General features: G+C 41.9%; 1 protein-coding gene across 1 annotated transcript in view; it reads left to right on the top strand.

Moving 5' to 3' along the window:
- rbfox3a (RNA binding fox-1 homolog 3a) overlaps nt 1–23738 on the top strand; it is a gene marked incomplete in the record, with an annotated part of 614011 nt that overhangs the window by 33512 nt on the left and 556761 nt on the right. Inside the window, 1 exon segment of the mRNA XM_024272938.2 lies at nt 1271–1412.

Genomic DNA, 23738 nt, shown 5'->3' with positions numbered 1-23738 from the left:
GTAATCTTTCATATGAAGACGCGGGCCGCAAATCATCATCCTGCGGGCCGCAAATGGCCCGCGGGCCGCGAGTTTGAGACCCCTGGTCAAGGAGGAAAAAATAGTCTTTGGGGCTCCAATTAGCTGATTCACGGAGAAAAAAGCAGTAACAGTTTATCCACCTTCAGAGGAGTAAGAGCTGAAGTTCAGAAAAGGTTTTAAAATACAATTTGAAAGGGTTTTCTAAAGTTTAGGAAATTCCGCTTACGAAACCGGCTTCAGTTACGATTGATTGATTGATTCTGGCGCCATCTTGGATGTGACCAGAGGACCTTCAGTGAGGAGTCCTCGTGGGAAACATGTCCCGGTAGCCAATCAGCTCAAAGCCCCGCCCCCATGTAAAAATAGGATCAGCTCGACAGCGAAAACTTGAAAATTTGAATTGAAACTGAAAGCAGAGAAAAAAGGAAAGTTGAGGAAAGTTGAAAGTACAGATAAACATTTTTTCTAACACTTTTAGTTCAATAAAAACATTTTTGCAAGTTTCAAATTTACATTTTCAATATTTTTTATTATTATTTCTTAAAATTTTCAATAAATCAAAAAAACACCTCCTGAGTACTATTTTTTTAACCATAAATTTGAGTTTTTTTTTCGCAGTTGTGGTGTTTCCATTAAGATAATTGTCTAAAAAGCAGTTTGCATAATTTCAGTTAATGCAGCTATTATGTATGTTTGAGTTTAAAACTGCTCTTAATATTTTTCTGTTAACTTTACAATCTATTTTTTCGTTCTCTTTAGGCTGATCCTGATCTGAGCCCATAACTGTAATCTCCTTTTTTCCTGCCGTTTGTCGTGAGGTTCAGGATGAGACGTCCTCATGCTCCCTCTCTTCCAGCCTGATCTCTGACCCGCGATTGGCTAATTGGAGTCCAGTCTCGCCATAAACGGGCTGCCCACGTTATGACTCGCTTAAAGGAGAGGAGATGCGTTCAGAGTCGCTTCATACATCTGGTAATTGGAGGGGGGGGGTTTGTGTGAATGGGAGGTGTGCCCCCCCCCCTCACTGCATGTCATTGATGCTTGAAGCTGTCATGTTGTGTACTTCACAGTTGTGTGTTTGTACAACACAAACGGGTCCGGCCGCCCGTCCAGATCCGAGCTCCCTCTCCCGGACTGACAGGCCAATCACAAGCCGCCGCTCGCTCGCCCCCCCTCCATCCACGCCGCTCTCTCTTCATCCTTCCCGCTCGCCCGCTCACACTCTCTCTCTCTGCTTTTCATTCCTTAGCGCTCAATCTGAGCATCCCCTCCTCCTCCTCCTCCTCACACCTTTCGGTCAGAAGAGGAAGAGGCAGCCCAGCCCAGGGAGAGACGCTGAGAGGATGAAACTGTGACACGCCGGCAGACCACAGGGAAACCACCGCACAACTGTGAGTACAGCAGTCCTTTCACCTCTCACTCAGGCTTAAGGCTGTCGCACACACTTTGTGTCACGCACACACACACACACACACACACACGCACACGCGCGCACGTGTCCAGCCTCCACTTCAAACACTTGTCACTCGCTCAGCTGTCTTTGTCTCTTCCCGTCAGACACAAATCTTCTTTTGTGTCTTTTCTGCACATTTCGTGTCGGTTCTGATCCGTCCATCCGACCCGTTTCCCACTTTGTGACACTTTTGGAAACGATTCTTCCCCCAAAAAGGTCAGAGCCAAAGCTGCGCCGCACTTCCTCTTTGTCCGCTCACTCCTGGAAGCTCTGAAGCTGCCGCGAGTGAACGCACGCCGGCGCAGGAAGGAGAGAGGGATCCCGCCGCCGTCCCCGCCGCCTATTATTATTTAGTGCTCAGCGGTGGGGGGTGGGGGGTCTGCGAGCTGATCTGCGCCATTTGCAGCGTTTTTTTTGATTATGTTCCCGGTTCATCTGCGGCCGAGGCGATTTCCCATTTCCTCGTGGTGATATGATGGGAAGTGCAGGCGGAGGATCAGAGCGCAGGACTCAGATTGCATTTCCCCCTGGAGAACGCTCTGGCTGTATTAAAGGCACTGGAGGGCTGCTCGCCACTTGTCATCAGCTTGGCTCGTGATGCCGCCGCTTGTGTGTGCGTGTGAGGGAGATGTGGTGTTTACAGCCACACTCTCATTTAAAGAGCTCCCATTGGTCCTGATGCTGCATCACGCCGGCCCGCTTCATTCCAGCCTATATTACATTCGCCCAGGATATTGTGCGGCGCCTCACTTGCTTTGACGATCTGATGAGCATATGTGGGAAATGAAAACATATATATGTTAAACACCCCGCGCTGGATTCCATTTGTTGTGGGACTCTAAACTCCTGCTGAGAGCTGAAGTGTTTGCGTTTAACGTGGATCACATGAGCTCGTTTAGGCTTCAAATTGACTCCTGGGTTTTATCGTTTCCTGTTTTTCTCTAAATCTCGCTCATTCACGCCCTCCTGAACTCTGGGCCTCAGAGTGACGTTTTTGGTTGAAGATGCTGGAAACAAACGGGCCGAACCGGTCCAGAAACTTTTTCTGCAGATGTGGATTTAGTGGAGAAGATTCCAATAACAGAAAGTATTTTCTCTATTAGCTTTCATGCAGAAAAATAACTGAACTGAATTACATTTATCTTTGAAAGTATGACTGCAGAAGTTCGGATGTATTTATTGATCGTGGAGAGGATGGTTCCATCCATCCCTAAAGGCTCAATTATACAGCGTGCATGAGAAAAGGTGGAGGTGGTGGAGGGGGGGGGGCTGCTCCTGACAAGGTCGCATTATATATGTCAGCTTCAAATCATTTATTCAGCCACGACTGAATGTATAAAGAAAGACACATTTGGAGAGTCGATAAATATTGCATGCAACACTTCAATGCTGATTAAATTATGTTCTGTGGAAGGGATGGGGGGGGTCTTTCATTTCCCTCCACCTAACTTTGGGGTATTGGTTTCCAGTAATTGAACCTCTTGAATTATGAGAAATGGAATTTACTCATTTGCAGACTTCTAATTACAATCCCAAACCCATCGGATGTTCTCCGGTTCTCCGCGCTGCAGAGAGGCTGATGCTGTAATTGAAGCTTTGCGGCGTTCTCACACAAAGACGCACTCTTTCTGTTTGGAAAAAAGAAACTGTGTGAATGGCGCGATTCAGACGTGAAGGACATGTGTTCCAAATATTGAAGATCTTCTTTTATCTTTGATTGAAAGCCAGACATTCTGTCACGCTGGCTTTGTGGGAAGACGGCAAACTTAGGACAAAAGTGTTGCTGAGAAAATACAGCCGGATTATCGTCTGACTGCAGCCGCGGATCCCGAATGTAAAGCACAGACGCTATTGTTTGACTTTCAGACATGAAAACATGTAGCATCCAAACAGAAGCAGCAAGTCGGAGGTTTGCTAACAAGTTCATGCTTTTAACATGCTCTTGTGGCGTTTTCCTGACGATGGAGGACGTATATAACCAAAAGTAAGATAAAAAATGACATTTCAGGAGCAGATGCTACTACTACCTGCTACAATCGGTTCCCGGCTCCGCCCCATTCTGACAAATAGATCCATGAACGTCTGTTTTCCTCGTCTGAGCTGGAATCTGGATCTAAACTGATCTGATGTTCCTCGCCATTTTTATCACACCAGTGATGTAAGGATGGGACTGTGAGCTAGTGGGAGAGAATGTAAACAAAGGGAGGATGGGAAATAAGGGGAGGCTTACTCCATGACAACAGTCCCGCCCACAACACAGATCCGAATTTCTAATGAACTCCTGCCGCTCTGCGGAAACTATGTCTAAGAAAACGACATCGTCATCATTAAAAGACGCTTCACAAATGGATCACAAAATAATCTTTTGAGGAATCGTAAAGACCTTCCTAATCTTGGTTCTAAAGATCTTCGTCTGTTTTCTGTTCAATCCCAACTTTCTCCTGATTGGCTGAACCAGGTCAGATGAGGTTCTAAGAGACAGAACCCGCCCGACCCACAAGGGAAAGTGAAGACAAACCGGGAGGGATGGGTTTCATCCAGTTGGGTTCTTTGGTTCTGGACCAACAGAAGATGCAATAGAAATGAGATACCAATGGCAATATTATATATATATATATATATATATATATATTAAAAAAAATAGATTGTACTTCATGTGCAGAAAACCCAGGAAGTCAAGAGGCTAAATGTCTGAACTGAGATCTGACCTCAAGTGTTTTACAGAGAGTTGTAGATGCCAACAACCAATGGCTGAGAAAGCCCAACTTTTAGACATTGATGTGCAAATTAAGGAGTTACTCAAAATATCTGAGATTAAACTTAAAATGCAGGAACATCTACCTACAAGAGTTAGAGACAGGTTGGAACTGTAACCCACAAACACGTGACGAAGACCCTCAACAGTCTAGATCTAAAACTGTGTCACTCAAACTTTTAATATGTCATTAAGGAATTAGTCTTGATGGTTCCTGAGGGTTTTTTATGGTTGTTCTTCAGGCATCTCTGCCCCTCCTTCTGCTGATGACCTGAATCAGGTGTCTTTCACCAATGAAAGGTAGGGATGGGCAGAGAAGAAACAGAACAAAGTCAGAGACTAGGATGGAAGACCCAGTTCAGACCTGTAGAGAATGCTCCACACCGTGGTCTGTACCCCTGCAGGTCTCAGAACCCTCCTGTACCGTTACTGTCCTGGAACTGTAAACTAGTGCAGTTGGTGATGGTGGTCCTCATTCCGTAAGCCGCTTACATGTTTACATTTGCGGTATTTTACGGTTGAAATCCGCAGATGCATCACTTAGTCTTTGTTGACCTAAAGATCTTTTGCTCAAACGTGCGATTGCTGGAAAGCGGTTGACATTAATATCACGTCTAACGTTCACAGCACAGCTGGATCATTCTTGGTTCCAGAGAACATAGGACACTTCTGCAAGTAGACCAGGTGTTCCAACTGATCTGAACTCCCAATGTGCTCTGGTACCAAACGGTTGGTGAGTTGTTGGTGCATTAGCCCCAAGAGCAGCCAAGGTTGTGTTTCTGCTCCACTGCTGTTCATGTAGCTTCATTTTCTGAATAACTACAGTCCAACATTGCTGAGCAAAATCAAAGCTTCAGCAGCAGCAACTTGTTCTGCATATCTCTGAGAGAGTGTTCAGACTGGACACGCTTAAATCTGGAACAAAGTTTTAGTCTGAATACACCCAATAACCCTGGTCCAGAACCAGGAACCGCTCTCTGACCCGTGTTTCCATTCGAACTGAGCCCGGTTCACTCTGAGTTCCCTCGGTCTGAATAGGCTCCACGCTCGCAGTGGAACCACTGGACCAAAATGGCCGAACATTAAACGGTGTTGAAATGTGGTCGGATGAGTGCAGCCTCATCAAAAAACGTTTCTTTTTAACTTGTAGTTCATTCAGAGATGCAGGTGGTCTCCATGGTTTCAGGACTAACCATCTTAAATACAGTACACAGTATCAAGACAACAGAGTACGCACAGGAAACTGAGCGACCGCAGTACTCCTTATCAGTATCAGAGAATGACCAACGAGCGTTTTTGTGTGGAGGAAAAACTCAACCAGGGTTTGGCTGGGCCATCTTACATTAAACGTTTGCATTACTTTTTGGTCCAGGTCTCTAAAGATGGCGGCTCCATTTTATATCCATCTAATTGTAAAACATTTTAAAGATGCTGTAAAAAGTACATTTAAGGTACGTTTCTGTCCGTCCTTGTGTCTGTGCTGAGGTGATGCCAAGAAACGCCACCATTGAGTCTCTTAGTACGTCGACATGAAAGATCTGCTTTATAGCAAATGTGATGATTCTTAATAATCTACATCACAGACACCTATCAGAGTATATTCTTAGTCGTCATCTCCCAAGTAACTGCCTCGCAGCATGTCTCCACCATACCAACGCAAAAGAGTAATACTTAACATTGATACAAAAACTGGTCAGAGAAATATGCAGTTTGAACTCTCCTCATGGGCTGCAAACCTCCGGACTTCCACTATTCTTTCTGTTGTCAATATTTTTTTCCCGCCCTTGTAATTTCCAGCCAATGAAGAAATCTTTAGTCACATGGTTTTGTTCACACCCCTTGATTCGGGTTGGGTTGATGGTGGTCTGAATGCAGACCAAACACAAGGTTCAGGACCAAATTTAGACCACTGAGCTGTCCAGCCCAGTATTTTGAGCGTTTCCATTGTAAAATGGACCCATTAACCGCTGTGCTGTCTTATGGGGTCCAGATGACCCAAGCCTCACACTGACGTGTGATCCCTCCAATGACAAACGTGGATGAAGGTTGACAGGATTTCATGTTTGCCACGGACACCAATGGAAATCAAAAACCATTGAATAAAAAAGTTCAGCACGCCATCTTGTGGGGTCCAATTGACCCCAATCCCACAGGACCGAACCGTACCTCTTAGGGGTCTCCCTCAGTTCTTGGTCAATTGGAATGATTGGGGCAGAGCCGCTGTAGCCACCCATCGATTGGCAGAAAGCGCCAATATAGCGCTCCGCTAAGTTAGCTCTTAGCCGCCCGCAATCTCCTTTCAAACAACAATAAACTTCTATTATTGACGATGTACAAGAAGTAAAGCAAGAAAAAGACGAGCTGCTGGATTGTTGTTTTTGCTTTTCTAGTCATCACACTACAATGACACGCTAGCGGTCTGCACCACGTATAGCAGTGAAAACAAACCGCTAACTGAAAGGAAAAAATCCAAAACAGCCACAAAAAAAGCCTAAATTAGCCAAAATAGCTAGCATGTAGATATTAGCCTAACTCCAAACAGCCTTATAATTTAAAAAGAAAAGCCTAAAGTGGCCAAAACAGTTAGCATGTAGTTGAAACATTCGCCAAACTCCAAAATGGCCTAAAAAAATCTTATTAAATGCAAAAATAGTAAAAAAAAAAACTAGCGTAATGTCAACTGTTAAAACTTTAAAACTGTAACTTTTTAACATAATTATGAATAATAAAAAGGTATGAATATTATTCCAGAATAAATCAACTTAAACCTTAAATAACTTTCAATATTTTACTATCCATAAAAATATATTTTGTCAAAATTATACAAGTGAGAAATGAGCTCAAGATAACATCGGATGATTAATAACGATAAAATAAAATGATCTGGAGGGCCGGATCCGGCCCCCGGGCCTTGACTTTGACACATGTGCTGTAACAGATGAAAATCTGACGTTTTTACAAATAAATGAGGACAAATTACTGTTGAGTTTTCTTATTAAACTTTTACGTTCTGAAGGAGGTGAGTTCGGAGGCTCTAATCCCCTGGATAAATATCTGAAGGCAGCAGGGCAAACACACTGCAACCGTTTTTCTGTTTAGTTATCACCAAAGGGCACGGAGGGAAATGTGTGTTTTTTGTAAATTACCTTGTTAAATTCCTATAACAAAATTCTCCTGCCAGGAGTATTTATTTAGTCCGTTTTATTAGAAAGTTTATTGCAGGCTTTTTGCCACTTGGCCACCATTTAATCAGCCTGCCCCCCCCACCACCCCTCCAGCATTAACCTTCAATTCCTCTCTGTCATTCTATGCAGGGTCACGCAAAGTATCATCAAATATTTATAATATTAATAACTGCCTTTAGGAAGGAAAAAGAGAACATAAATAAATCTGCTCCGCAAAGGATTCGATTAAGAAGTCCATTCTGTGTAATAAATGGGTGAAGGGGAAATAAAAGGGCAGTCGTGGAGCACAGAGGGGCGAGACGTCGGCGGTGGAGGCAGAAGGCGCAGCGAGCGTCAGAAAGTGGCATCTTCTGCTGTAAAAGCTGTAAGATGATCCGGGCTGTGTTTGTTCTGAGCGCCAGCCGCAGAGAAATGGTTGTTGTGGATGGCTTAAGCATCCACGTTCCTCCAGGGAGAAGATTGGAGGGGGGGCGGTTGCCTCCTACATCGACAGACTGCAAATAGACAAACGCAGACGCCCACGCACACGTGCACACATATGTACGCGGAGCTGTTTAGCGTGGAGGCCGATGGAGGCAGGGCCCGACGTTAATTATCTGTTTCTCAGCCGAGGTCTGGTGACAGTGATTAGAGTGAGGGGTTTTTTTGGAGAGCGGAGCACACACGGTCTAATGAGGAAAACTGGCCTCTCTATAGAGCTCTCCAGGCACACTTGATCTGCTTTGTGGTTCAGCAAGTGTAATGTGTGTGCGCACGCGCGCATGTGTGCGTGGGCGTGACGGCAGCTCCTCCAGGCTCGCTGCCGGCAGAGAGAGACTGAATCTGATGTAACATCGCTACCCAAGACACTCCCAAAACACACAAAGTCTTCTGCCGCTGCCTCCTCGCCGTTTATTACCACGATTCCAGAAGCTGAGATGAAGCTGGTCGCACGCCACAGCGTTAGCTTCAGTGTTGACAATCCATCGACTCCTCAACCGTTTACGCAATTAATGTGATTCCAGCTGATTCTGAATCGCCGTATTCACGTCGTTGAGTAAACGGCCGAATATTTTGTGTTTTATCATCTCATTCATTTGTTTAAGAATACCTCAACGTTACTTTTTGGCGTTTTGGGCGTCCCCAACTTGTCATTCTTTGGGATGCTTTCTGGTCCAATTAAATCAAGGGTCTGCAACATTCTGGTACTGGTCCGGTTCTTGAACGTGGATGTATATCCTAACCATAAACCAGTTCTGAACGCAAATCGATACCGGACATGGTAATGAGCGTGGACCAAACGCAGACCAAACCTCGGGACACGGCCAGTACTAACCCTAGTCTGGTCGGTATCTGGTACCGCGTCTGGAAGTGGTACTGGTCCAGTACAGGGATGTGGACTGCCCCTCCTAACCATAACGCAGTTATGAACGTGGATCGAAACCATACAGGGATAAGTACCGGTTCCAGATGTTAAATCAGGGGTCTGGTTGTTTTGGCGGACATGTTGGTGGACATGGGCAGAATTCAGACCAAACCTCAGGACTTGGTGTTACGGCTGGCTCTGAACCGTAACAAATAAAGGGGAGACAAACCGGTTTTTAGCACTAAGTATTTTTTTAATGTCCATACAAAAACCCAACAGAGCAGGGAGGACCAGGAGAACCAGAGCTGCAAACAACGGAGCTGGCTGGCAGGCGTAGAAGGGTCTCTCTCAAGCACCTCTAAGGTGGATCTTTTATCTCCATCCTCTGATTTGGAAACAGCAGCACCTGTGCAGGAGGAGGAGCAAAGGAACATGCAGCAGTAGCAGACCCAAACGGCCCAGGGCCGTAACACTTGGCCAGTACCAACTTTAGTCTAGTTGGCATTTAGTACCGGAATTTTGGTATCCAGAACTGATACTGGTCTGGTAGCGGGACGTGGACCACGCAGGTATCCTAACCTTAACTCAGTACTGAACGCAGATTGATACCAGACGCGGATCAGTACCATATCTGGACACTAAATCAGGAGTCCAGTTGTCTTGGTGGACGCGGTAATGAACGCAGACCAAATGCAGACCAAACCTCGGGACACGACCAGGACTAACCCTAGTCTGGTCTGCGCCTAGTGCCGTGTCCGATCTGGTACTGATCCAAGTCCGGAACAATCCACGTTCAATACTGGGTTAAAGTTAGGGTTAGGATACCGGTGCGGTCCATGTCCCAGTACTGGACTAGTACCAGTTTGTGGCCTGGAGGTTAGGCAGCGTTGATGTAGTTGGAACAACCAGCACGTCAAAAAACCTCAAAAAGTAAAAAAAAATCAAAATGTTATGACTTGGGAATGAGAATGTGTTGGTTATGTAGGTGTCGCCACCAGCGTCTCTGGTGTTTATGGGCTAAACTACCATCTGTTGCTGCGTTTGGCGTCAAAAATGTGCATTCAATCAGCCACTTCCAATAAAAAGTTGGTTGAAAAGTTCATCTGCTTTCATGCTAAACCTATGGCCAATTAACAGTTGAACTTTGCCCAATCAGGGACTCAGATTTAGTGACATGCAGACGGAAGTATCACTGAAATTAATACTGCACCACTTTGACATTTAATACCAACTGTGAGTCTATTTGCTGGTATCGGATAGTAAATTGACTGTCTAAAAACTCCAGCATGTTCTTGGACACACATCACATGTCTGGTGTGGACGTGGTACCACAGTCGGTGGTTCTGGAGTCCAAATTCCCTCATTGTTAAGTTAAATGGGGAGTTTGACATTTTCTCCTCCAAATCTATAATTTCTATGTCCAATCCCCCAGAAATGTCCTTGTAGTCTCTACAAAAACCAGTGTGCTCCATGTTTACTAATTTGGTGAGTATAGACCACAAAGTATCGAGTTTGAGCAATTTGTCATTAAAAAAATGGATTTTAATGTTGTTTTTTTTTTCATAGATTATTCTTAGAACGCAGTGGATTCATAAATAGTCTTAAAAAAATGTTCATATTTATTAGGTTTTTGTTTTGGCAAATATATGACGACATATTTGCTGCTTAAAATTTAAATTTAAAATTTATCCGAACTACACTTATCCAGTGATATCGGAGATATAAACCTGAATAACACGCTCTTGGACATCCCAGAACTCTTCAACCATTTACGCCATCAGAGTGAATCAGCTGACGTCTAGAAATGCAGCTTCACAGTGAATGTAAAGTGTTGCATAACGGCATAGAGCCACATATCGGCTCCGTAGGATCAGCTGCTTCACAAAAACACTTCTACACTGTGAAGTGGAGGGCTGAAACGAGTATCCGGATACTCTGATATTTGTAATCTGTTAGAGAACGAATTTTTGCGTCTTTCGAGATCGCTTATTTGTGATCTTTATAAATCGGGTTTTTTGCATTGATATAATAAAACAATAATAATTAAGTTTAAATAAAATAAGTTCCATAAATAAATGTTTGTTTGAATATATCAATAAAAATAATAAATAGATTAGAATAAAAACAGAATGAATTCAGGAATTTACAAAAATCTGATCAATTTCCTCCAAAGATGAAAAAGTCTGTTTGTAAAACCTGTTTTCTGTCGGTTCAGATGAAAGGACTGAGAGTCTTTTCTAGTTGTTCATTTCTATCGAGGCGTTGCTGCGTCTTCATTCAGGATCTACTGGAACTGTGTCTGCAGAACTTATCGGGGAACATTTTCAGACTTTGTTAAATGATTGAAAACAGTGATGTTTTTGTTTTGTTTACTGTTGGAGTTAGTTTACAGAAAAAGTGTGACGTAGTTTAAAGTGATAAATACCATTTCTTTCTTTTTTCTAAGTCGTTCTCCGTTATGTTTCATTGACTTTGATCTCTTGTTGTAAATAAGTGTATAAATGATGCTGATTAAATACATTCATCCAATATAAAGATAATATCAAGTGTTAAAATCCTGCATCATCCTGCACTTTATATTCTTCTAGTGGTTCGGTAGCAGTGAGGGAATTCAGACACCGTTTGTGTCTTTGGAAATGACCAGATTGTTGGATTTGTAAATCCGCCTGGATTAAAAGTCTAAATGTAAATCCGAGAAGTTCACTAATCAGTCGACTCGCAAAGAGGAAAACCAGCTGCTGAAACACGACGCAGACAGCGATGGTAAAATGGTTAACCGAAACTCAAAGTTGCTATATTTATTGGTTGATTTTAAATTGATGGAGCTTCGTGATTTTTCTCTGAAGCTCTAAGATCAGTCAGTGACCGGCCTCCTGCGGTTCCATCTCACAGCAGAGACCATGAGGTTTGAAGGGATCATCTCCGTCTGACTCTGATGTTTCCCCTCCACCAACAGGATGGCAGCTTCTTGTTTTTACGTCATGAAATCAAAAACTAAGTAATGAAGGAGAATTCGGTGGCCCAGGAGTGCAAATCATATCAACAAATCACTCAACAGATCAGGACAGTTAAAAAAAAGCAAAATAAACTGAAAAGTGTCATTACCTGGGACAATGCTAGTGCTGATGCTTTTTGCTGAATGTGGTGGCTAAAGATGCTGAAGAAATTTATTTTAATTGCTGAATAATGTCATGAACATGCTGAATGTTTTGATACCAAACTTGCATAAGATGCAGAAAGTTTCATGAAAAAAAGCTTAACTCCAAAATTAGCTCAGTAGATGCCAATTTAGCCAAAAAAGCAAACACATTACTAAAATACTAGCTCAGTTCAGAATAAGCCCAAAAAACCTCATTATGCCAAATTAGACAAAAATATTAACGTTGCTAAAATATAAGCTAAACTCAAAAGTAAAACAAGTGAAATCATGAATTTCCTGAACATGCTGAATGTTTATGCATTGAATCGTAAAAACCATGAAGTTTATGAATACCAAAATAAAATACCAAAATACATTTTAGTCAAACCAATACATGTTAACCAGCTGAATGTTTTGACACCAAGATTGCAGAAGTTGCTAATAGTGTTATTAGCACTTTTTACATTCTGAAAAAGGTGTGAATGCTTACTAACATTCAAACAATAACAATAAAACAAATAACATTTTAGAACCCAGGACAAAATTCCAGAAGCCACAACTTAAAAAACAAAAAACTTCTGTTTTCTGAAATGTTTCATTCACTTTTGTTTTTCATGTTTTGGTTTCTGGAATTTAGTTTTTTAATTTCTTTTAGGTAACGTTTGTTTTGCTTTCATGTCGTTCTGATCTTTGAAATGTTTTTGTCAATTGTTTTGATGTGATTGGCACTTCAGGGCCACCGTAGAAGGACATAAAACAAAAACAAAATTAACATTAAACTTGAAACACTTTATTTTGAAAAAAAACATTTTAGTCAAACCAATACATGTTGAAACTAGGACTGGGTTCATAAAATTGATTGATCTGGATCGATCTAAGCTTAATAGATTAATAATCAATCCATAAAAGTAGAGATCAAAGTAACACATAAAGCTAAAGTTTTCTAGCTTGATGCTAACATTTGATGGAAATTCCCATAGGATGGCTAATGCTAACGCTCGATTGACTATAGTAACATTTTTATAATCTCACAGGTATGAATTTTCCAAACTCTTTTAAGAAAATATTTTTTTAAAGTAACCATTTGTGGTCTAAAACAGGTTTTTGCTCATAATTTCTTCTTCTTCTGGAATGAGGTATAATGCTGTAGCGCTATCGCCACCTAGTGGCCAAACGGAAACCCCCTCCAGGAGAGGCAGAACAATTCTTCGTTTGAGAATCCACGTAACATTTATTCTATTAACAATGTTATGTTACCTGTTTCAGAATAATGTGAAAATCTTCAAAACGTATATAGATTATTAATGTATTTCTGTGTAAACTCAAAATTTATTTGAGAGGATCAAAAGAACAAAGACATAATCAAATCTATCCATGTTATTGGTGATGCCCAACCCTATTTGAAACCCCTTTATAATTAAAGCTTAATTGGTCTTTATGTGTTTGCTGTCACCAAACATTAAAGAGGTTTAGTGGTCATCTAGACTCCGGTGAAGGTTTCATGCTAGTGTTGGATTTTAATTTGGCGAGGCAACAGTGCGCAGAGCGCTGCAGCGAGGACCAGAACACGTGAAGAAATGCTGCTCTTTTTAACGTACACCCCAGCTGAAAGCTGTTTCTGCCTCGTGCACGGACGGAACGGTCTCTCCGAAGTCACTGGTCTAGAATCAGTAACTAAATCACATTTGTGTAAATGCCAATGTTGCCGTGCACCTGACTGATGGATCTGTGCCTGAGCGGGGCCGGCTTTAGGCGAAGGCCTACACGTCATTTTCCACACCATTTTGTCCCAAAGTCGATTACCTTGCCTCTGCAGCGATGGCCGCCTCCGAATTGAACCACACATTTAGCTCGCGAGCTGCCAATAAAAGTCAGAGAGCCCGGCTTCCATCAGCGTAATGATATTTCAGCCTCAGTATTAGTTCTCCACAGCAGTTTCTGCTCAATTAAAGAGGCTCCATATTTAAATACAGAGAGAATCGGAGGGCCGGCCCGTCCGTGTGCATTCAGATGTGCTGTCAAACGGCTAAATGATGAAGTTTGAAATGGATTTTTTAAGGAGCCGCGCGCTCCACACCTTTTGAGTTTGAACAAGGGGAGCTGTTCATTTTCTGGCCGTGAAATTTTCCCCCAACGTCACCGATGTAAATTAACTTTCCAAAAGGTGCAGTAAGTAAGTGAAATGTGAAATAATTCATCAAGAGTCAGCCATGTAAGAAATGTGATTTTCGCCGGCAGAAAGGCTCGCCGACCGTTACCGCAAACAGAGGAAGTAGATTAAGGGCGGGGCTCGCTCGCCCGCCCGCCCGCTCGCTCGCTCTGTCTCCAGGCTGAAAAGCAGCAAAACCAAAACTGCCAGGAAATAATTCCCATCTTTGCAGCTTCTGTTTTCCTCCCCGAACACCTTCAGCCTCATGCAGCAGCAGCTGTCATCTCCCATAAATCTCCGGAGGACGCGTCCGTCAGAGCTGCCAGCTCCCCCGGCGTGGAGCACCTGAAACGGGGGAGCGAAGTGACAGTGGTGCCGGGACAGTCCCGTCAAACGGACACCCACCCCAAACACCCGCAAGACTGACTCTGGAGCATTCGCAGCTTCAGCACTTCTGGAGAAGTTGGAGCAGAAACGGTTTGATTGCTGGATAAACATTCGCCGCCTTGAATCTGTCGCCTCGACACTTTTAATACACGACCATATTACAAAAAAATTACAGAGCACGCAGGGTCGTGGCATCTGTCAAACATCATTTGCCACAAACTAATTGTTTCATGATTATAAATGTCACATAAAATCGCTGCTGAGGCGCAAAAAAAGCCTTTTTTTTTTCGTTTTTATCTGATTCAGCCGTCAGCGCACACGCTCCATCATCTGCGCTCCAGGAAATTAGAAAGGAGCAACGTTTGACAGCACAATTTCACAAAACACAGCCACGCCATCATTTCATTTTCTCCCAGCCATTCTTTAGAAATTATATATTTCATTATTGGCTTTTGAGAAACAAACAGAGCGATAACGGGCTTTTCTCAGGTCATTTATCCTTCACGTTGCGCTCTACTCCTCAGATCTAACCCAGCTGATTATCTGCTGTGCAGGAGTGGACCGCCGTGACCTGGCGGCGCTCTGGTTTATCAGCAGTTGTGTTTTATGACGGGGATCAGGATCGCAGGCAGCTGACTTGACCTGAGCTGCTCTGGTGACTCTTGACCAAGACGGCGAGAAGTCCATCAGCTGCCGGTCAGCCATGGCAGTTATACATCAGCAATGTCAGAGGCTGACTGCTGCTTATCTCTGTGATATCGATTAGAGGACTGTGCTTGGGGGGGGGGGGACCCGAGCACTGCAGCCAATCAATGGGGGCATTTCGTTCTCCTTGAACATCTGCTTTTTTGATCTTCTCCGACGATTGGTCCGGGTCTGGTTTTCGTTCAGCGAAAGCGTCAAATTTGGAGCTCGGAGATCTGATTTACATTTGATTTGCGTTCAGATGGATGGTGAGAAAACATTTGTCTTCGGTTCCACCAGAAATAATTAGACATGTTCATGGGAAGCGTGTTCAACAACATGCTCACTCACTGTCAGCTACCTATGAAGACGGTGAAAAAATCCTGCAAATCTCGCTCAAGTCTTTATTCTTCCACAGCTCCATTCACAATCATGAAAGACTGTCACAGAAATGTAAGCGTATAATCATAAAAGTCACCGTTCTGATCGTAAGGCAGCCTTAGAGTCACTGGATCATTTTTCGGATCACTAAACCAAAAAAAAAAGAACTAAAATATAAAACCCTTCAATTAATTTTTTGAAAAGCTTCAATAGATATACTTGATAAAACATATATAAAGTACTTCACACAATTGATGTGTATATATATATGTGTATATATGTATGTATAAATTAAACCTGATGTCTCATCATCTCAGTACTCCGCGTCCTCCCTGATCAGGTTGAGAAAATCCGAAAACAATCCAAATTCTTCCCTTCCTCTTCATTTAGCCCTCCAATCGGAGAGTTATGAAAAAATAGTATCTTAGAATTCGGACGTTACTGTCGTTCGATGGCGTCACCAATAATCGCCGGTCCACTAGCTTTAGCACAGAGCTTCCAGCGCTTCAATATACACAACAGCGGTTTTATAACTTTAAAAGGGTCTTTCTACAGTCATTACTTAACGTTTAAATGTAAAGTTCTGTGGTTCAAAGCGCATTCACGTGAAGAAAAGCGCTTCTCAGCTCGACGCGGTTTAACCTTGCGATGGAGGACTTTATATCCCTCGGCTTGGAGGGTAAAATAATTAAAAAAACATCCCAGACTCACTAGCACTTAAACTACCCCTTCAAACGGAGAGGAAGGGAAAAATTCTTATTGGACAACAGAAACTTTGGCACGTGCTCAAACAAAGATGGTGTACACGATTTTGACAAACGAATTGCGTTGAACAGACGGTTGAACGATTCGCGGTACACCTGGGTGATGTCCCATGGGTAGTGATCTGTACGGATCATTCGGGCACGAACCACAATTATTCATGATCAATGTTCAAATAGTTGATGCTTCTGTGAATTCCGTCCATGCGTCACTACCAAATCAGAGTCCCTGATTAGTCAAAGCTCAGTTTAACTTGAGCCCAAAAAACGGTCATACGATGCAGGAACCTGGAGAGTTTTGATCACAGAAGCCCAAAACACTTGTCATCAACAGTAGTGGCTTGAACAATGTCTCCCTGGAAAAGTGTTCATGTCCTACTGGGGGGAGGCCTCAGAGAAGACCCAGGACACTCTGGAGAGACTATGTCTCTCTGCTGGTCTGGGTCCGCCTCGGGGTCCCCCCAGAGGAGCTGGAGGAAGTGACCGAGGAGAGGGAAGTCTGGGTATCTGTGCTTGGACTGCTGCCCCCGCGACCCGGTCCTGATGAGTGGAAGAAGATGGATTCAATCTAAATTTGCACCATTTGTAGATGTTGTACCTACAGTACTAACATGATCAGTTACATTAAAAAGACACTTTCTTGAAGCCTAACTGGAGGTTTATATGAATAAACTACAGGTGCGTCCAAGGAGGAGTTTATTTGATTGGAGTTATGCTGAAATAAAAAAAAAAAAAATACAACTTCTCATCCATTAGATGAACAAAAGTTAAGTAAATACAATAAAGTTGGCATTGAACTTCCTCCATCATCTAAACACATGCGTGTTCCTGGGGGGTCATAACAGGTTAAAAGGCACTCAGAGAACTTAAAGGTGGGTGTAATTTCCTACAACTTTTCTTTTAAACGGTTATTCACACCTCATACTCACTAGAGACGGCAGGAGAAAAAGTCCTTCTCACGTCTGATCAGGACTCTCTGATGACACCCACTAACCTCTGGTGCTTAAATGCAGCGGGAAAGTGTTAAATCCACATCAAGTCCAGGCTGCAAACATTCAGCCTGTTTGCAGGATTTATCGACGTTTGTGGAAACACGGCAAGTAAATTTTAGAGTGCAGAAGACAGTTCTTGAGGTTTTTTATCCATAAAAGCTGAGATTTATTAAATGTGGAGGTCAGAGGAGAGAAAAAACGAGATCCTTTTTAGGGTTTGACATGTCAGGTCGTATCGTTCTTTAGTGAGGGACGGCGGCTGCTGGGCGTCACTGTTTTCTCTTTGTAAGGTATTTAAGACACGCAGAAAGTAAGAAAACAATCGTCTTTTATTTGGCTTGAAATGATCTCTGGGTATTGAGCCTTTTAGGGAGTTATTCGTTGGAACATTAGTGGGTTAAAATGTTTAACGTAGGAAGACATCTCAATGTTTTTATACGGAGTTGGTCCCAAGGACTCTGTTATGTCTGTAGCGCAAAGGTTCATGGGATTGGAACAACATTTGTATTTCTGTGCATTCAGAAAGAAAACATGCTTCCTCTTTGTTTGGCTGGTTATAGTTTAACAACAGGAACAACCAATCATTGTCTGTTTCGGTTCTTCTGTAGGAAGATTTCAGTTTGTTTGCTGCTGTTCACTCGTACGCTAGCAGAAGATCTTGGAGTTCCACAATCATGTGAACGAAGCAAATGTCTGCTGCAACTGCTGCGTGGGACGGCTGTGGAGCAGAACTAGAGCGGTTAACCTCTGTAGGTCGAAGGTTCGAATTCCGCATCGACTTTTTTCATGTGCTGAAGTGTCTTTAGGCAAGACGCTAAACTCCACAAAACTCATATTACAGTGTGTGATTGTGTTTGTGTGTGCGTGAATAGGACCGCAGATCTGTCTCAAATTCTTTTAATAAATCAAGTTAAAAAAAATACCATAAAACACTTTGGGGCTTTAAACAAGTCAGAGAAGTGCTGTATAAGAATGCACCAGATTATTTAGTAAAAATGTCTTTTCATGGAATTGGTCATGAAAAAAAGAAGATGAGAAAACAAATATATCTACAACTGGATTTATAAAACTTAGTGAAGGTCGTCAGAAAATCAATTGGAAAATTAAAAAATAAATAAAAAGATGATGAAGAAACACATAAACACATACATATATAGTACTTGCGTACATATCTACTCCTAAGCAGAATTTTGATTTTAAGCACTGCAGAAACTGAACCTTAAGAAAGTAAATGTACCCTTGTTTAATTAAAAGAACATATTGTCTTGCATGAAAAATAATCTAATCAAAGTTTTTCAACAGAAAAATCCATGTTAGAGAAAACATTAGTGACAAGGTATTCCTTATCCTATATAATGTTGTTGTGTTGTCATGTGATATTTTTTAATCAAGAACTATAATTAATAATCTAATTAATGTATTTTAATCACAATGATTTTTAACCTAATATTTTCTTGAAAAGCCTCATTTTGGAGTATTTTATTAAAGTTAGTGACATTGTGGTGCAGTAAAAGATCAAAATAAAGCAAAATAGGCGGATTTATTAAGTTTATTTCATTTAAAAGGAAAAAAAAAGACTTCCAACCTTTACTTTGACACCACCAAGGGGCCATTCTCTCGAGGTTGAACAATTAAGGAAAAAACTGAACAACAAAAAAAAAAATATATCAGGAAGTCTTTTCTGAGCAATCAAAAAATATTGAACACATACTTATTATTAATGTCATAATTCAAATGTTGGTAATGTTGATATAACCTATTACACAGTTTACCACAACAGCAAAAGAAAAGACATGAGAGTGATTTTATAGTTTCTTTTAGCCTGTTTGGGCAAATTTGATATAAAGTGAAGATACACTGAGAAGGAAGAAATGAAACACAGCAGAGGAAGTGAACTATTTACTGTTTTTTAGAAAAATATATATAATTATTTTTTCTTAATAAACTTTTCCTTCATCATCTGGACAAAAACAAGCACTAAGAGGGGAACTTTCCCCCTAAAATGATGCTCTTTTACTTAACTTCTCATGACGATCACCTTTCTCAAGAGTGCGGATCGCTGAAGCCGTTACCATGACAACAGGACCCACCTCAAAATAAACACTCCGCTTTTGTAAAGACAACTTAAACTTAAAGATATAACAGGACTGAAGTTCTATTAATGTATTTGATATTCATATTTTTCTTAAATGACAGTAGTATGGGAGGGATAAAATAAAATGCTCCTCCAGGTGTAAATAAACAGAGAAATAACAATCAGACGCAAAAATGAGATTAATATGATAAATAAAAAAAGATGCTGTAAAATGGCTGTCATAAAGTTATTTATTTTTTTTGCTTATTTAATGATCTGTCAAAAGGGTAATAATTTTTTATTTAGGTCTAAAGAAGCATTCACACCAAACGTGATTTCCGCGGCAGACGCCGCCAGCTCCAATGTTAATCAATGGTACCGGCGTGCCGAGACGAGATATGAGCGACGGGCGCGGAGAAAGGGGGTGTTTTTGTCCTGAACTTTCATCTTTCTCCTCAACCTGTTGGAGGTTCTCAGAGCTCATCCAGCTACTTTAGGGCGAAGGCGGGATACAGATACTGGACGGATCGGCGGCGTTCTCTCCCGCGGTGGAGCTCGCTCGCTCGACATGCCGGCAGAGAGAGAGAGGGACGCCGCGCGGCCCTCTTTGATACATTTAAGAAAAAGGAAAAAGGTTTCCTCATTTTGTTTTTTCCCCCCTCGAATTAATTCTAGTCAGTGAGGCAGCAAGCTCAGCCACAGAGACACAGAAACACTGTGGAAGCGGCTGTCATACAGACACACCTCCTGTACCAGGAAGATCTTTGAATATTAATCATATAAACACAAACATGGAGACATGAGTACTGATATTTTTGTAGAAATCTTCAGAATAAATAAACCTGATTCCTCGACATTGTGTCGTCCAAATCCACAGACAGAGCTGGTAGCTCCTCCCACATGTGGCTGCGGTGTCAGGAACACATTTTTTTCAAGAGGAGCGGGAGACGCAAATTTGTCCCATGAATCGCGTTCGGTGTGAAAGCATCTTAAGAGGCTCGTTTTTAGAGTGTACATACAGTCCACTGAATCCGTCAAATTCTAACTTTCTCAAATAGATTTTGATGAATAAATTCAGTGTAATGTTGTATAATCATTTAATTTAAATGTCAACATTTTTTAACCTACTTTTCAAACATTTTAGTTCATAAAACCTTCAGTGTCGTTTTTTTTGAATGATCCTTTTTGTTGTTTTGTTCACATAGACTTTAGTCTTTCCAAACAGTTCAAGTGCTCGCCGTGAAATTCTTTACAACAAATTAATTAACAAAACAGATGTAGAGAGTTTTAAAGGCAGAGTTTGACCTGCGCTTCTGTGAGTCCGCCCTCAGGAAACGATGTTTTCCAGAGTGAATCATTCATTCTGATTGTTGTCTCCATCTCATCCTAACCATTTACTGCCAAGACTCCACACAAAGAAGCCGTTTTTGAAATGTTTGGTCTATAGCTGCATCTCCTTCTTTCTAGTAAATGAAAAATAAATCAAAAGGTGGTTTTGAAGGCAGAACTGTCAGTGCCAGGCGGAGAAACCTCTCCGCCTAATGAAAGGAAAATGTAAAAATCTGAGGGAGAAGTTGAGACTTCCTTGAGGGTGGATCTCCACGTTAACGATTGTTCTCTGTAAAGGAACTGGCAGTTCCAGCCGTTCACTCGGAGTTCTCTGTGTAGACGGCTCATATGGAATTCATGAGCCCGTCGAACGGGGACGAGCAACCTTTCTGTGAATCACTTGCAAATGAAAAATAAACAAAGCTGTGTTTTCAGTCCTGGTGCTTCTGGACGGTTTGCATGATATCTTTCGTATCGGCCTCCTTAACCTTTGCGCCGGCTTATTGACTCTCACTAACCTTGCATGGAGCTGCTGGAGGACAGCAGATGATGAGCGTGCTCGGTGTATGAAAAAAGGCCCATGTGGAGGCTTTCCCGCCCCCGTCCTGCCCCCGCCGAGCATCGCTGCTACCAACGCTTTGCTCGACCTTTGCCTTCTGATCCCTGTTGCCATGGCGAAGCTCACAATGCTGAGAATCCAGGCACAACACGTGTTGTGAGGCTGCCGCTTTAATGGACCTCCAGCTGGTTGAAGCGGAGGTTAAAAGGTAAAACCTAATCAGCGAGCACGTTTTCGGCGTGTACGTTTCGTGACCCCTCGCTACGCGCTCGTGCAGGTGCTGCTTTTTATTTTAGCATTCTCCTCCTCTGACCAGCAGCAGCTGAATACATCAGTGCCAGATCCGGCGCCGTCTTCTGCCGCTGCAGGCTAAAGCTGTGTCTGACACCTGCTGAAGTGGACGGAAAATGAGAACATTTGTGAACATGATGCACAACATCGCTGCTGGAGAAGAACTCGCCTACCGGCCGCTGTACCACGCCGTTTCCTTTCATTACAGCTCCCTCCACTAGTGATCTATTAGCACGAAGACGCACTTTATACCACCGCGGCTGAATCTGGCATTTAATTAGCTGCAAACGGCGTGCGCGTGGAAAGCAGGAGCGTGCACGGGGAGGCTCATCTCGTATGTATTCGTCCACCCTGCTCACTTGTCAAATTGACTTTCAGGACCCTGCAGGCAAAACAGTGACGGCTGTCTCTGCTTCTTGATTGGCTCTCCAATTTGGCAGGTCCATTTTTTCAGCCATAGAAAGACGGTTGAAGGAGTTCCAGGTGAAGCTGATGGAGTGAAGATCTGTTAAAGCAGGAGTGTCAAACTCGATCGCACGGGGGCGAAATCCAAAACACACCGTAGGCGCACCCGACGGGATAAACATTTAGAGAACACACTAAAACGACATTTTTAAAACTTTAAAACATAACTTTTTAACATTATTATGAACTAGATATATAGCATTACCTGCAATAATGCTAGTGTGAATGCTGGAAGCTGAATTTGGCCGCTGAAGATGCTAGTGCTGATAGCTGAAATCACTGAAGCTTATCGCTGAAAACGCTGAAGCTAATAGCCAGCTAACATATTAGCTGAATTCCAAAGTAGCCTAAAAAGAAAAAAGAACTTAGGTTAGCCAAAAAAGCTAGAATGCAGCTGAAAAAAGAGTTAAACTTCAAAATAGCTTTAAAAACTGAAAAAAGCCAAAAGTAGCTAAAACGGCTAGTATGTCGCTAAAACGTTAGCTAAACTCCAAAATAGCCATAAAAGAAAAAAACAGAAAAAATCCTAAGTTAGCCAAAACGGCTAGCATGTTCCTCTAAAACATTAGCCTAATTCCAAAACAGCCCTAAAAACTTTTTTAAAAAAGCCTAAATTAGCTAAAACAGCTAGCATGTAGCTGAAATATTAGCTAAACTCCAAATAGCAAAATGATAATTTTTTAAATTTTAAAACTGTAACTTTTTAACATAATTATGAATAATAAAAATCCAGGAATATTATTCCATAATAAATCAACTTAAACCTTAAATAATTTTCTATATTTTACTCTCCATAAAAATATATTTTGTCAAAATTATACAAGTTAGAAATGAGCCCAAGATGATATCGGGTCATTAATAACAATAAAATCAAATGATCTGGAGGGCCGGATAGAATTACCTGGAGGGCCGGATCCGGCCCCCGGGCCTCGACTTTGACACGTGTTAGTTACAATAATCATATGCTGATGGTTGGAGACGTAAAGCACTTTCACATTTAACTGAAGCTCAGTTTGAACTGTGATTTTGACAGTAATTCATTCACATAAGGAAACCAAGTCAAACAGAACTCCAACTAAACTTTTACATTTTACTGTAATGTTTGATTTTTGAGCAGAATTATCAATTTGTTTTGAGAAAAACACAATTATTGGAAACTGAATCACTGAATTGATTTTAAAACAAAACCAACATTATAATCTGTTTACAAAATAGTCTGACATTTAACCTTTGGAATGTGTTGGAAAGCTGCTCTGATCTTTAGTGTTAGCAGGTCAAGTTTGACACGCGATTTAACTCTGCCTGAAAATACTAAAAAAGGCCAAATATCTCCCAACATTGTTCATAATCTCCCAGCTAACTTTGTATCTCTCCATATCTGTGGAATGAACTGTTTACATTTTTGGTGAGATTCCACAGATCTGATTCCTTAAAACATACCACCTTTTTCAGTAACCAAAACTGCTTAAAGTATAATTTTTTTCTATTGTAAAACCGTTCACGGCGATCTTTTAGTTATAATTATGCAGTTTTTAGCTAATATCATAAAAGTCTTGGTGGTTTTTTTCGAGACATATTTTAAGCACAGCCGCTGTAGCTCATGAGACACAATTCTGGGTTTTTGGTGGGACTTTTGGCCAGAGCACGTTTCAATGAAAAGTCTAGACAAACCCACACAGACCGGAATTTCATGTTTCCGCGTTCACAACGCTCAAGATCACGCTTCACTAAGTTTTGAAGTCCGGTCGCAGACTTTACGTACAAATCG

Source organism: Oryzias melastigma, linkage group LG8 (assembly GCF_002922805.2).
Source record: "Oryzias melastigma strain HK-1 linkage group LG8, ASM292280v2, whole genome shotgun sequence".
NCBI lineage: Eukaryota > Metazoa > Chordata > Actinopteri > Beloniformes > Adrianichthyidae > Oryzias > Oryzias melastigma.
This window is presented reverse-complemented; position numbering and strand designations above follow the sequence as displayed.